We start from the raw sequence: 15,534 nt of genomic DNA on the forward strand, positions 1-15,534 counted from the left end.
ACAAATAATAGAACATATATCTACACTTGTCCTCCATCCACATGGCTGAGACGTATAAAGTTAATCTTCTCATCCTAAGAATACAGACTTCCACAACATTTTGATATCTTTTGTGGATTAAAAACAGGATCTCCATGATGTCTAGGGTAGAATTATATGCATGATTACACCTCTGTGCCAATAGATAGTATCCAAAGAGCAGGGCAAAAATTAACCTACTGTCTAGAATAACCCCTGGAAAAATCCATATATAGCAATTCAAAAGGTAAGAGGGTTCAAGGGGAAAAGGAAAAGATAAATGGCAAAGTTAAGATTTGAACTCCCTACTGTCTTTACTCAAACTTGTTGCTCTTAATCACTATAGTAGACTATAACTACAGCTCATTCCTCAAAACTATGCATACCATAAATTATATGTAAAAAAATGTGCAAAAACAAACACGAATATGTTCTCATACTTCCTTGTCTATCCTGGAATGACATGTGTGCTTAATAGGAACTGCATACAATCCAATTTGAAAATCCATATGATACCTTTCTGATAAAGGAGAATGAAAAGTAATTTATAATAGTAGTTATAAAATAATACATATATTTTAGTACGTTAATACTCGGGGATAACACAAGAGAAAACTCATTTAATTAGTCATTTGCTTGCACCTATACACAGAATCACTGTGAATGTGACAGCCACAAATACAGTCTAATAAGATATGTTAAATAATCAACTCAGTTACCATGTGTGGCGTTGCAGTCAATGCTCTGATTTTCTGATATAACGAACAAATCTCGTTAAGTTCAGAAAAACATAAAACAATAATAACAACCAAAGTTTGTTTTTCTTGATTAATACCATAGATGAATTCCTGGAAAATTCATTTTATATAAAACCCATGCAAAAAACCGTTTATATGTGAAACAGACTTAAGTTCTAGACTCAGATCATTATAAATCAATTTTTTTTTTACCTACATGAATATCCAGAGAAACAGTCAAAATTTATATAGGGTGTAGGACACTTTTTTTGTGGGGCAGGACCTTAATAGGCATTGGCGTAGGTCTACTAGGGTACCTGATTCTACCTATTGAATTTGAATATAACCCCCTCATAATGTAACTTTACAAACGCAGTCTAACATTTTCAACAATGCCTTCTAGGGACTGATACCACCTTCAGTGAAGTCCACTTATATATCCTGTACCATAAAGTTTTTGTTCACTATTGTAACCTAGCACCTGGCCCTGTGTCTGGCACATAGTAGCAGTTTAATAAATAGTTCTTTAGTGAATGAACACAAGGGTGTTCATTTTACTTACACGCCTTTTTTCATCTTCTCTTAGATAATGACCACAAATTTGCATTTTCAACCCTGACCTCTCTTCTGAGCTCCACAAAACAAAAAAAACAAAAAAAGAAATAGTTAAAAACGCAATTTCAACATTAGACTTATACTATAAAGAGGAAAATTTATTTGTCTACAAGTACCTTAACCCTTCAAACATAGACCTTGGTACAAAAATAGCGTTTAGTAATAATAGAAGACATGTTCAAGAACATGAAGATCCATGTCAAAAACTGTAGAACTGATTTGATTGTTGGTTTTTCAGAGTTGGTGTTTCCTACACTAAATTGTTAAGAAAAAGTTAGGCCACTTTAACTTGCTGTTGTTACCTTTGTAAAACTCAAGGAAAGTAGCTATTCCTCTTTGACTTGAGTCTAAGAATACCGAGTGTTCAATCTTTGACCCTAAGAACTCAATTATTACTTTAATTCAGTTATCAGAAGCCCTGACAATAGGTTTGTTAGCTCCTCACCTGCACTGCGACCTTGTTTCTTCAGGCTCGTCATCGTTTTTCCGTCCATCGTGCCCTCTCAGGCTACGGGAGATCTTTCTGCCATTTCCTGGGCTGCCCTCTCTGGGACCTTCAATTCCTTCTCCCAGTGACATCCAGCAATTCTTAATCTCCAGGCCTGCATTCTGTTTACTCTACCAACCCCATCCCAGATTGTTGACTGTTGCCATAGGATTAAAAAAAGGGAAAGAAACAAAAAACACGGTAATTGGTTCCACTTAAAATTCATACTTTTCCACATTCTAATGTCACTTGCTACCAAAGACTTTGCATTTAGTTTTACTATCGAGGTTGAAGCTATTTCGTCTGTCTTCCCTAATCTTTTCCCATATCTACCTGTTAATACATGCACTTGGAGTATTTTAAAAATATTCTTTACATTCATCCATAAGCTCCTCTTAAGACTGTTTTTTATCCTAGAAACATATTAATGAAGCCAAACATGTGAGACAGGATAACAAAGGCACCAGTGGTCCCAGAAAAGAGACTCAAGTGAAATAGCCTACTTTCCCTTCCTACCTGTCACTTGTATTTCTCATCAGTGTGTTCAATGCTAAATTATTTTGTAATTCTTCCTGTAGTCATTCATTTGTAATGAATCTTCCCTTCCTTTCATTTACCATAACCCTTTGTTTATTTTGTGTGTACCATCTACCATAGTACACCAAGTGCAGTGCCTGTGTGTGAGCAACTCTCTTTTCCCCTTTAACTTATGCCGTCTTCGAGACTGAAAAATAAGAGGCATGGTGCCTTGCACAGAGGAACTATTCAATGATTATTTATTGAATAAGAGTAGACTTGTTGGTCTTAGAAATCATGGGTGGGAGAAAATACAATTTAAAAAAATTAAATATAGGTAGCAAAGAAGAAAACTACAAAGCAATGAACTGAAAACAGTGTGATGTCATGCCTGTGAGTCAGCCACCCTGGAGCAGATCCTCCAGCTGCATTCAAGCTGACTCCGGCCACAGTCCAACTCTCCACTGCACTCTGCTGAGACTCTGAGCCAGAACTGCTCAGTTAAGCTCTTCTTGAATTACTGGCCAACAGAAACAGTGTGGATTATACGTTTTATTATAGGTTTAAGCCACTTAGTTTTCTGTTTATTTTACAACAATAGATAACTAATATACCCGTTTTTCCTAATGAATCTGGTTCAGTGAGATGTGGAGTATCTTCTGTAAATGCAGAAGAAATAACTTGTGAGAGAAAGCACTCAGTGAATAATTTTAGATTAGTAGTACCTAATGCATTATGGTCCCTAGAGCTACATGGATTTAAAGCTTCACTGGAGCCTTGACCTTTAGGGACACTTGAGGTGATAGTTACACGTAAGCACTCATGTATGACATCTTTCACTGAATCCTAACAATATTATTGCCCCTATTATTTGTTTGCAGACATTGTCATTAACCACCTTAGATACCAGTTTAATGGATTGACGTAGAGCCCTAGTGTCACCATTGTTTAGTGCTTCTCAGGGGATGCTATTGTGTAGCCCAGGTGGAGAATCACTGAACTACTTTCTGATGATTATATTTTATGCTTCCCATTATATTCTTGCCTAGCAGTGAGCATGCTGTTCACCTCTTTGCATAGCACTTGGCACAGTGCCTTGGGTGGAGTAGGAAGCCAATAGCTATTTGTTTACTGATCTTCTGCCGCAAAATACACCTTGAAAACAATACTTGAGAGGACATTAAATATCAGTCTCAGAAATTAGTCAGTGAGCGTTAGCAATAGGAAAAAACCAGAGAAGACCTAGTTAAAAAGGAGGACCAGGGGAAAGAAGGGAGGTCTTTTCAAAGGTAAATACTATACCTTCACTTTTTAGGTGATGCATTCTTATTTAGTGTAGACTGATAGAAAGAAAAAAAGGAAAAAGAAAAAAAAAGAAAACAGCAAGGATGACGAGAAAGAAGAGAGGAGGGGGGCAAGACACTGCTAACCTAATACAAGTTTCATGGTCTCCAGAAAGTTCTTCGGAATGGTTTAAATTTTGTTCTTACTTTTGAAAACCATAGTTCAGTGCACCAAGATTCTATTTCATTCATTGTGTCTGGGTTGTATTTACTTCTTATAGAAATGGTCTAGAGGAAACCAAATGATAGTGTTCCAGATTGCTATAAAACCTTTGATATATTGGACGTTTTCGACATTAATGTTAGCTAGTGGGAGAAAAAAGCTCTGAGATTTTTAGAAGGGTTATACCGATGAGAGCCTGTTCAGCTTTCTCTCAGTAAATTGTGTGTAGCTATCTCCAGGCTTGTCACAATGCTTGCCAAAACATTGCTCACTTTATGTTATAGTTAGAAAAATTCAGATTCACAATTATGGTGTTCTCTTCCATGTTTTAGGTCAAGACTAGTCTCTCTGAAAAAATATTAATAGCTTCGAAGACTTTATTTCATTGTAGAAATATTAATGAGGCATATTCATTGTGATCCCAGACAGTAGATAAAACAGTTAAAGCAGCAGAAATGACGCTGGGTTTACAAGCAATTATTATAGCTAAGATTAAGAGTTCATCTAGATTTCCAAGAAATAAGTCGAGTAGGCAGCAAATGATATGATATACATTTATGGGCTGTTAAGTATTGCAGAGAGCTGCCAGTAGGTATTGTTTATTGATGTGTATTTCGATTGCTAAATCAAAATATTTATAACAATAGGTAATGAGTAGATTTTCATTTATAAACTATAGAGTAATAAAAAATGAAAAATAAAGGGATTATTAGCTGAGTCCAGCGGTATTGTATAACTGCCTCTTAATGGGTTCTCCCCTCATCTACTTTCTCATTGCAGACATTGTGAATCATAATAGAAGGCTGTGGGCATGTTAGAAAAATTTGTCCAGAAACAGTAATAAAATTACAGTATTCTAATGACTGATTTTCTGGGATGAATTTTCCACTTTTGTTTTATGAGATTGCCCAGACAAAGAGAATAAATTGCATTTAGTGCAGCCTCTCAGGGAGAAATATGTCTCTTTTTTAGGAAAAGAGAAGTGGACCGTCTTGTATCATTCGGTTGGTTAATGTACTTGTTCCTATACCTCAAAGTGATATCATAAATTATAAAAATGTGATTGCATGCTCTTTTGCCACTCTTGGAAAGAATTCATGGACAAATCCTTCATTGAAATAGCATTAAGACTTTGGCTTGCAGTAAAATATTTAAATAAAGACACGAATATACTCATCATTCACTTGTTAATGTCAGAGAGATAATGATTGTAAGAGAGAGAGAGAAAGACAGAGAGAGAGATCTCACTTAGGCACACGTGTACTTCCTTATATTTGTTTTATTTCCTTATGTAAACCATAAGCCTTTAACATTCTTAAATGCAAATTTCTTTTTCTTTTTGGTTTTCAAAAAGAATATATTTCTCTGAGAGGCGGTGACTAAATTGAAGCAAGCCTGATTTCAAAATATGATTTCTAAAATACTAGTTTTTTAAAAAGTCTTTACAGAAATCTTGGGACTGAAGTCATTCTAATGAAATCTGGAGCCAGTGATAGATATGTGAACCTTTGGATTTAATCTCTCCAAACATATTTCTGACTAGAAGCAATTTTGTTTCATCCAACTAATGTGAAATCAAATTGTCCTATAAATATATATTTTGGTGAGAAATGGTATACCTCAACGACAGGTGCTAATTGGAGGCTGTATGAACCATTTCCAAAGTTGCACAGAAAAGAGTGATCGTTCCATCCAGTCAGGTCCTCAGCTCTGCGCCTTCATGATGCTTCATTGTGACAACACAGCAGTCATTCCATCCGTGGGCAACCACTGGGGAGTACTGGCCAGTTTGTGTACCACTGTGGCTCTGGAGACAAAGGCAAGTCTTTTGTCTTTGGAGATATACCTATACTCTAAAATTCACGGAATGTATATATTGATAAGCAATCACCTACCCAAGAGGGTTCTTCAGAAGAAAGGAATCATGCAGTGTAGCTAGGTAAAATTTTCAAAACACGTGAGACCATGTAAAATTTGAACCTTGAGATCTCACATGAAGCAAATATTTTAGCATGATTTATACTAAGGGATAATCCAGAGTGGGTTTGTTTGTTTGTTGGTTTGTTTTTTGGAAAGTACAAAGGAGTCTTTGGGAAGATGTGTGATGCAGTAGGGAGAGCACTGGAATGAGACATTACAGCAGTGTTTCTCTCCTGTGTGTGATCCTGGCAAGCTTTATGACCTTGGACAAGTCACTTTACCCCTGGGGCCTCATCCTATAGAATGTGTGGACTGGATTAAATGGTCTCAGTGATCCATTCTTTTCCTAACAATCTAAGGCTTCATGTGAATGAGCATGCCAGCTACTAGATTCTTTATTCCTTTGAGCCTTCATAATAACCTCAGGAAACCTAAAGCTACAGTATTTCTATTTGGTGATGCAATACCCCATGGATGATCTGAGGGCTTGGTGTTTATGTAAACCATGTTCCATGATGATGCAGGTGAATAGTGGCATAGGGAGAGTAGAAAATTTGCCATAAAATGAAGAAGAAATTGTTGTAAAACTTGTAGTGCAGCTGGATAAAAACTATGAAAAGACAAGCAGTTTAGCTTAATAACCAATCAAGATTTCTTTTTCTATTGAAAAGATTACAAATATATATGTGGAAAGGTCAACTTTTTGCATTTTTTATTGTTTCTATAAAATGGATATAAATAACAAAGGATCTATGAATCTGTGTTCTTTCCTTGATACATTTTTTTAAAATGAAGTTGAGTTTTAGATACTTTAACTTGAAATGCTAAAAAGCAAAGTGTAGTTTTGTGACTAGACTTTCAAGAAGGCATTTAAAATACCTTCATTTTCTTATGTTGTAGCCCACAAGCTAATGAGGGGTTTGGTAGGTGTTGAGCAGCTGTGATAGCAGCATGTCTCTTTATTTATTGATGAAAATCCCACTGGAGAATTGTCTGGAATAGAAAAATAGCTCAAACCATGTCTGTGCTGAATGGGAGAAAATATACAAAGGGGGAAAAAAGCTTACAAGAGAGAATAGGAGACTGCTGATCACTGGTATCATCTTTAGAAAGAAGTCATCAAGGATGAAAATGTGAGATTTGGAGATTAATGAAAAAGTAAAACTTTTTAAAACAAAATATAAGAAAAAAATAATAATCCAATGAGAGGGGAAATGTTGCATTAATTCAGTGTCTTTAACATAGACATAAAAAATATCATTACGTTCTAAGTGAATTAAAAGATGACTCTGATTCATCCATTTTTTTGTGCTGGAAGCTGCCCTACAGAATATCTATGCCAACTTCTTCATTTTTGGATGTGGTAACCAAGTCCCTAAGAAACTGCTTGATTAAGAGTCCACGATCAATTGCTAAATTAATGTGCAGATAAGAATATGTCCCCAGACGCCCAGACAGAACTCCAGGTTCCCAGTCAAGTGTCTAGCCCCTTTCCTAGATGACAAAATAGGATGGAAAGGGTTTACACTCAGACAGCAAGCATTGGTTATTTGATCTCAAGGACTTTTTCTCTTTGAAATCATGTTCATTAAGTGCAGTAAAATTTTCTGAGAGAAAGTCTACCAGGAAAATTCTGTGCATGTTACTCCACCTCTTGATAAAGCATTTTAAAGTATAAAAGTTGGACATTAAAGAACAGTATTAAATTTATTAGTTGAGGGAATGTAGATACACTTTTTGTATATATGGAATATGTTTATGTACATTTAACTGTATATCTGCCTGTACACTGTGTATTTTCTTGTCTTACCTCTACGTTGATTGCGCCAATATTAACTGTTGATTGATTATGAGGGTGGTGCATGGTAGAAATAAACCATAGAAAATTATTTGATATGGAGCATCTCAAAGTGTGACTAACATTAGATGATCATGCAAACTTTACTAAAATTTAAAAGATGTAAACATACGTTCTTTGCCGTACCACTTTTGGTGGTGTTAGGAAATCTCTCTGAAATTCTAAGAAGTAACAATGTCTTACCACTATAGAACAATGGCATCTTAAGGCATTTCTCAGCTGTAGAAATTGGGACGCTTTTCGACTTCAGGGAGTGATTCTACCACAAACACAGATACGGTAAGAAATGGCACCCAAGGAGTTGATGCCATCAGTAGCACTGATGCTATATCCTGCCTTTACATTCCTTTCTACTGGCTCTAGAATAAGAATAGAAACTATATTAATATTATATTTTAAATCATTAATATTATAAGTTGCTTTAACAGTAATAGAAAGTTGGATTATTGTACAATTCCATTATCAGGTAATATTTCTGTCCTTTAAAACAGTCACTCAGGCACAGTTATTGCCGGTTTCTCAGTCTACACAACAAAATAAGAAGCAATCATGGAAATGCCTGGCAGGGAGGGGAGAGGGGAGTAAGAATCAAAAATAATGGGGCTTCCCTGGTGGCGCAGTGGTTGGGAGTCCGCCTGCCAATGCAGGGGACGCGGGTTCGTGCCCTGGTCTGGGAGGATCCCACATGCCGCGAAGCGGCTGGGCCGGTGGGCCATGGCCACTGGGCCTGCGCGTCCAGAGCCTGTGCTCCGCAGCGGGAGAGGCCACAGCAGTGAGAGGCCCGCGTATCGCAAAAAATAATAATAATAATAATAAAATAAATAAATAATGCCAGGGCAAAAATCTGTCTTTGTAAGATTACCTTTTACTTGTTATGTATAAAATGGTAAATATTTTAAAGAGCCTATTTCTCCTCACTGTCTAAACAGAGCTGTAGTATTAAGAGGAAATTTAAAAAGTGATATTACAAATATGCAGTGTAATAGACCATTAGTTTATAAAATGGAAGTGGCTGTTGCAGTTTAGCACAGAATGCAAATCACTATTGAAACACTGCAGTTTGTTATATTATGAGCAGTCAGAGATCATGCATAATGCAGTGGGAAAAAAGAGAGCAGCCTGATCACACACCATCATTTTAACCTGATTCTGTGCCCATGAAGAATTGATATTTGAAATGATCTCTGGTGAGGTTTGGCCGGATGCAAGTAGCTTCTGCAGGGGAATATGTTTGGTTCTCATTTTGCATCTTCTGCATATTTATAGAATACGGAATAAGAATGATTTTAATTATGCATGGGTTGAACTTCAGTCCAGGATATGTTTGAGGTCTTAACTGTTCAGGTGACAGTAGACTTCCACAGATTATCCAGTTGCTCTGTCAATGGACACAAAAAATGGTTCTGTGTAAACTCTTCATCTGCAGGGCCAATATTAACTTGACACTTTTTTTTTTTTACGTTTTAGTTAAAATTTTATTCATGATCATATTCTTAATCACAACATATTTAATTGCAAAACAACCTGTCTTAGAATAATACAGTATGAGATGCATTTGACCAACCGTACAAATACAGTAATTATAATACTCAAATCTTAGGTTCATAGATATTTAATGTATTACATGTGCATGACAATTAAAAAAAAAATCCTGTCTTGAAAACTTTATAGAAGCGCTTCTCCTTTCATCAAATATAAGGCTCACATGAGCCTATAACAAAACTTAATACTGTTCATGTGTCAAAGGACAAGGCTAAGCAATAAGTTATTCTTTTAAAAATATCTATGAACCAGAACAATTTTCTGTTTGAGTTTGAGAAGCCAAAGACTATTAAGGAATATTTTAAGGCTGAATAGAATCAACAAAGGTAAATAAGGAGACTGGGAAGAAAGAAATAGTTCAGTATTAACAATGCACTATATCTGCCAGGTTCCTGTGCTCAGCCAGATCATCTTGAAAACATGAATTCTGAGTTTAGTAAAGTGTCATACAGTATCTAGTTACATCAGATACCTGATGAAAGTGCTTTTCTGAAACTGTTTCTTCTCTTTTATATATGGACTTTAAAGAAATCCAAACAAATACTGCAATGCAGTGTTTTGAAAAACATATAAACTGCAGAAATGCCCACAATAACAAATGATATCAGGAGGTACAGTAATTGAAATGTATCAGGACATATAGGTACAGTTAATTGAAATGGCATGGTAATGTGAAATGTTAAAAGGAATGGTAATGTGAAATATAAAAAGGATGACTACATAATTTCTACTTCCAAACCTGAAGTAAAATTACAGAATGATGAACTCATTACTTTATGTAGCAACTAGGAATTGCTACCTTTAAAATATTAATTCTTTCAATGCTTATTTTTGGATTGCCTACTATTTAACAGGTACCATGTGTGGTGCTACACTGATTAATAAAACAAGGTTCTCTGCAAAGAAAGAAACCTTTGTCTAGGAAGTACTCATTATATACTTCTTACAAATTTAGTTAAGTATGGCTTTTGGAACTAAAGAAAAAAATTTTCCAAAAAGTTAACTTTCTAATTAAGAATGCATACGCACATAAATAGTTAAGTCAAGATTTCAGAGGCTCATAAATACTTAGAAACTCTAAATTGCTAATTGACTATTTCAGTTGATGTGATACCTGTCTCATCAACTGGCCTGCATATTTTTCCCAAAGTACATTCTTAACACGCAAAAATTTTTAAAACAATGAAACAAACATTTCAGCCATTCTTGCATACCTACTCTTAGTAAAATACAGAACAAGTTGCAATTTTTAATCGGGACATCGAAGACAATTTAAACCAATCATATGATTCAAGTGAAACAGATGTCCTGAATTTTGTAACACCATCAGTAAACCTGGAGAGATGCAACTGTGATTGAATGTGTGAAGCTGTTAGAATTAATCCTCATCATCTCTTTGAAGAGGTATTATCTGAATTTCTTTGGCTATCCTTTCCCCTAATGTCTTATTGTTTGAAGCAATTATTCTTCGTGACATTAAATCAAATGGTCCACCTGTTACATCCAAGAGTACTCCACCAGCTTCAGTCACAATAACACCAGCACCTGCTACATCCCAGCAGTGAATTCCCATTTCATAATATGCATCTGCAACTCCAGCTGCCACAAGGCACATATTAAGAGCTGCTGTTCCAACACCTCGGATCCCATGGATGGGAAGGCAAAGAAGCCTTTCCATATTAGAAAGAATAGTTCTCACAGTCTCTGGTGTTCTGGAAGAGCCCAACTCTGTCACCAAGAGTGATTTGGTAACATCTTCTTGGCGTGAAACCTGTAGTTTTTGACCATTACAAAAGGCACCTTTTCCTTTCCGGCCAGCATACATCTTATCCTCCATGCAACTGTATACAATTCCAAATTCCATCTTTTTATTAACAACAAAGCCAATTGAAACAGCTACAAAAGGAAATCCATGTACAAAGTTAGTTGTTCCATCAATAGGGTCAATGATCCACGTAGGGCTGTCAGTTAAAATACTTTTTTCCCCAGCTGCCACAGATTCCTCACCAATGAAACTGTGAGATGGATACTTTTCCTTTATGGAAGAGATAAACATTTTTTCAACTTTTTGGTCAGTAGCAGTTACCAAATCAACTGGAGAACTTTTGATCATAATATTCATTTCATTTTTTAGGGCTTCACGAGCCATCTCTCCAGCTTGTCTTGCTAGAGTTACTGCATAATCCATGCATTCCTGCCAAGGATCAGCCATCTTCTCGGGGCGAAGGGCTTGAGGCTCGCTAGGATACCAGCCGCATCCAACGCTGGCCTCTTCCGGAGAGCTTAACTTGACACTTGTATGCTTTCTAAAGATGGCCTCAAATTGATCATAAAGTCAAGTTTTGTAGCTTTCATTCTGTCATTTAAAGTTGTTTTCAGGAAGTGTAAAAACGGGTAAAGTTAGTTGTTGTTCCTTAATGAACAGAGAGGCGAAAATAGATCATAATCAAACCTCTCTAAATTGCACTAGGTCATGGGTGTCCCTTTGGATCGCCATCACTAAATGAACCTCTAATTCATCTTGAATTCTTGTAGACATTTCTTAGAAAAGCCCATTGCCATGGAAATCACATAATTAAATTGTCCAAATCGAGTAAAGTACAACTCAGAGAGGTTAAGGAACTTATCTAATGTCGTAGGGCAGCGATGATACTCAGATTCAAGTCTTCTAACTTCCAAATATTCTCTTTCAAAGGAAAATGTCACATCTTTAGAATGCTAGTCCACGTATAAACTGTGGCACTTAATGTTATTTGTAAATTTGAAAGATGGAAGAGTAGAGATGTTGAAATAAGTTCTTGAATTTTTAATAAAATTTAGGGAAAATTTGTAGACCACCTTTGGCATAAGGGTAGCTAGAAATTATATATCTGTATTCCCTTGTTTGTATATGACATTTAGCCCTTAGGGTAAGCTCATAATATGGTAAAGTGATGCTTAAAGCCTCAAGAAAATGTCCATACATGATACCTGGACTCTTTTCATCAGTTGCAGGAAAACTAGTGAACTACTGCAGCTTTCGAGCTAAGCTATGGCTGATTAACGCAGACATGGACAAGTTTGAAAATGGGAACCTTGAGACCAAAAAATTCAGGTGTGGACTAGCTTAAATTAGTTCACATTTTGATGAATTTCTGTAACATCCACTCTAGCACTGCATAATTGGAGCCAGACTGCCTGGGTCCAAGTGCAGTTCCCCCATATTCCGATGGTGTGACCAGGATAGCCAGTTAAATAGGTGAAGTCACTTATCTCATAGGGTTGTTGTTAGGACAAAAGGAATTAAAGTACATAACAGATAGTAATCACTGGGTAAGTATTAGCTGTTACTAATAGTAGTAGTGGTGGTACTATCACTATGAATAGTGCAGGATCCACATTTGTTTTCTTGAAGTAGTTGATACAATCACTTTCAAATTGCCCAACTTTTTTTTCCAAATTAGAAGGTAATATGTCCTTTTTTAAAAAATAAATTTATTTATTTATTTATTTTTGGCTTTCTCTCGTTGCGGCGAGTGGGGGCTACTCTTCATTGCAGTGCACGGGCTTCTCATTGCAGAGGCTTCTCTTGTTGCAGCGCACGGGCTCTAGGCGTGCGGGCTTCAGTAGTTGTGTCTCGTGGGCTCTAGAGCGCAGGCTCAGAAGTTATGGCACACAGGCTTCGTTGCTCCGTGGCATGTGGGATCTTCCCGGACCGGGGCACGAACCCATGTCCCCTGCATTGGCAGGCGGATTCTTAACCACTGCGCCACCAGGGAAGCCCCGATAATATGTCCTTGAGATACATTTGTGGTCACAAAATGATAATGGATATAAAATATTAAAAGAAAATTATGTCAGTAATTGATCCCATTATTCTATGAGTACCTTATTATTAATTGAAAAATTTTATAATAGATACCTTTGAAGTACTAATCCTAGTGCTTAATATATGAAAGGTAAGTTTCCAGTTTAAAAGAAAATTAGATATTAGTGACACCATAAATTGCAAGCTTTATTCAGGGCAATAGAAGCAGATGCACTGATTGAACACTTTTTAAAAAATTTTTTTCTTATTTATTTATTTTTAATTTATTTATTTTTGGCTGCGTTGGGTCCTTGTTTCTGCACGCAGGCTTTCTCCAGTTGCAACGAGCTGGGGCTACTCTTCGCTGCAGTGTGTGGGCCTCTCATTGCAGTGGCCTCTCTTGTCGCGGAGCATGGGCTCTAGGCGTGTGGGCTTCAGTAGTTGTGGCCCTTCGGCTCTAGAGTGCAGGCCCAGCAGCCATGGCGCGCTGGGCCCAGCTGCTCTGTGGCGTGTGGGATCCTCCCAGACCGGGGCTCGAACCCATGCCCCCCATCTTGGCAGGCAGATTCCCAACCACTACGCCACCAGGGAAGCCCTGAACAGTTTTTATATGTTGCCAGTGGTGGCAGAAGAGGGAAAAGTCTACCCGAGGCTATATATAATATTGATCAGTAATATGCTACAGTTTATGATATCACTAAAAATTGCTAAGAATCAAGATGTAGGAAGAAATGGTAAATAGCTGAGCAGTTGTACAGCAGCTTTAATAAGTAAAGGAAAAAGAAATCATAAGATATGAGTTGAGCAATACTGGAGCATGCACAAACTCTAAATACTTTATTAAAAGCTGAATTTGATATATTTAGAGAAACTAAGAAGTCTTTTATTTTTGTGGTTTTTGTTTTGAAGTAATTTGTTTAATCAGTGTTATGTAGCCACTATTCTGTTGCTGGTGAAGATAGGAAGAAACTTCAAAAATTGAATTATGTTTATGAAAATGAATAAAGCAAACATGTTAACTAATTAAATTAAGTACAACTGGATAAAAAGAAGAAAATAATATTACTGTACAAGAACATTGACTCTGTAGCAAAAGGAAAATTCTGTCCTTTATATAAGAATAGTGATCTTGTAAGTCAGACTGTGTTCAAGTTCCTTTTAAAAGCATTTCAAAAGTAATGTTCCAAACAATAGCTCAGAATGCCCCTTTTTAAATACTTATTTTTACTACACAATATGTATATACTATTCCAAATGTTTTTTATGTATGTGTGCATTTATATGCATCGTTTTATAAAATAATATTATATAAACTATTTTTTAACCTTCTATGACGATTACTAATGGCTCACGAATATATTCCCACACCATTAAATTGTGTACTATTATCATCATTCTAAATTGCTATATAGTATTTTATTGAATGGATATTCACTAATTTACTTAATCAAAATATTTTCAGAATGTATCTGAAAGACAAATGTTGTAATCACAGCAACGTTACATTAAAATCTATAGTCAGCCTTTAAAAAAATACATTTCCTGTTTCAAAGACAATGAACCATAAAATGCTAACTATTATCTATACCATATTTCTTATTACACTGAATAATCTAACCTAGTCTAATGTGTAAATGAATTAAATTAAGTGCTGAAACTGAGTAAAATATTTATAACTCTTTCTAGGTTATAGATACAAATTTTGCAGCTACAAATTGAGCCACTAAATAGAACGTATGACAGTTTTATATCTTAGAAACCAAGTTCTATTTTGGATAAAATTCTATATCAGAATGTTATTTTTTCAAACTTTATGGAAGTACGTTCTTTCTTTCTATACATCTTTGTACAGCATATAAAGAAACTGTTCTTTATATTTTAGGTAGATATTTTTAGCCTATGTTTTAATTTTAACGATATTATATATTTGAAAAAAGTAAACATCAATTTGTTTAAAAAGTTAATACACTGTGGTACAACCATATCATTGACTTCTATGCAAAAAAAAAGGAACAAACTATTGATACATGCAACAACTTAGACTGATTTCAAAGGAACTATGCTGAGTGAAAAAAGTCCATCTCAAATATTTACAGACTGGATGATTCCATTTATATGACATTCTTGAAATGACACCAATATAAAGAAGAGATCAGTGGTTTGGCAGGGGTTAGGGCTGGAATGGGGCAAGAGGGTCATGTGGCTATAAGGAGGTAGCAAGAAGGAGCCTTATGGTGATAGAGTAGTTCTGATCTTGATTGCATCATAGTTACATGTATCTACACATGTCAGAATTGCATAGAGCTATACACACACACACATACATACAAGCACAAGTCTTTTAAACCTGGTGACATTGGAATAAACCCTGTGGATTGTACTAATGCCAGTTTTCTCATTTTGATATTGTACTGTTGTTATGCAGGATATTGTCACTGGAAGAAACTGGGGTCCTCCTGGTACATTTTTGCAACTTTCTGTGAATTTATACATGAATAGAAAAATTAAAGTGAGTTACGGAAACATTTAAAAAAATTTTTTTGAATTG

At 35.9% G+C, this 15,534-nt stretch overlaps 1 protein-coding gene and 1 pseudogene across 4 annotated transcripts in view; one reads left to right on the forward strand and one right to left on the reverse strand.

The window, feature by feature from the left end:
- LOC149747754 (neurexin-1-beta) overlaps positions 1 to 15,534 on the forward strand; it is a 546,613-nt gene that overhangs the window by 248,391 nt on the left and 282,688 nt on the right. The window lies entirely within an intron of this gene.
- LOC115803427 (inositol monophosphatase 1 pseudogene) lies at positions 10,307 to 11,486 on the reverse strand (annotated as a pseudogene).

Source organism: Delphinapterus leucas, chromosome 13 (assembly GCF_059928025.1).
Source record: "Delphinapterus leucas isolate spDelLeu-1000000601 "Yukka" chromosome 13, BTC_Dleu_Yukka2, whole genome shotgun sequence".
Taxonomy (NCBI): domain Eukaryota; kingdom Metazoa; phylum Chordata; class Mammalia; order Artiodactyla; family Monodontidae; genus Delphinapterus; species Delphinapterus leucas.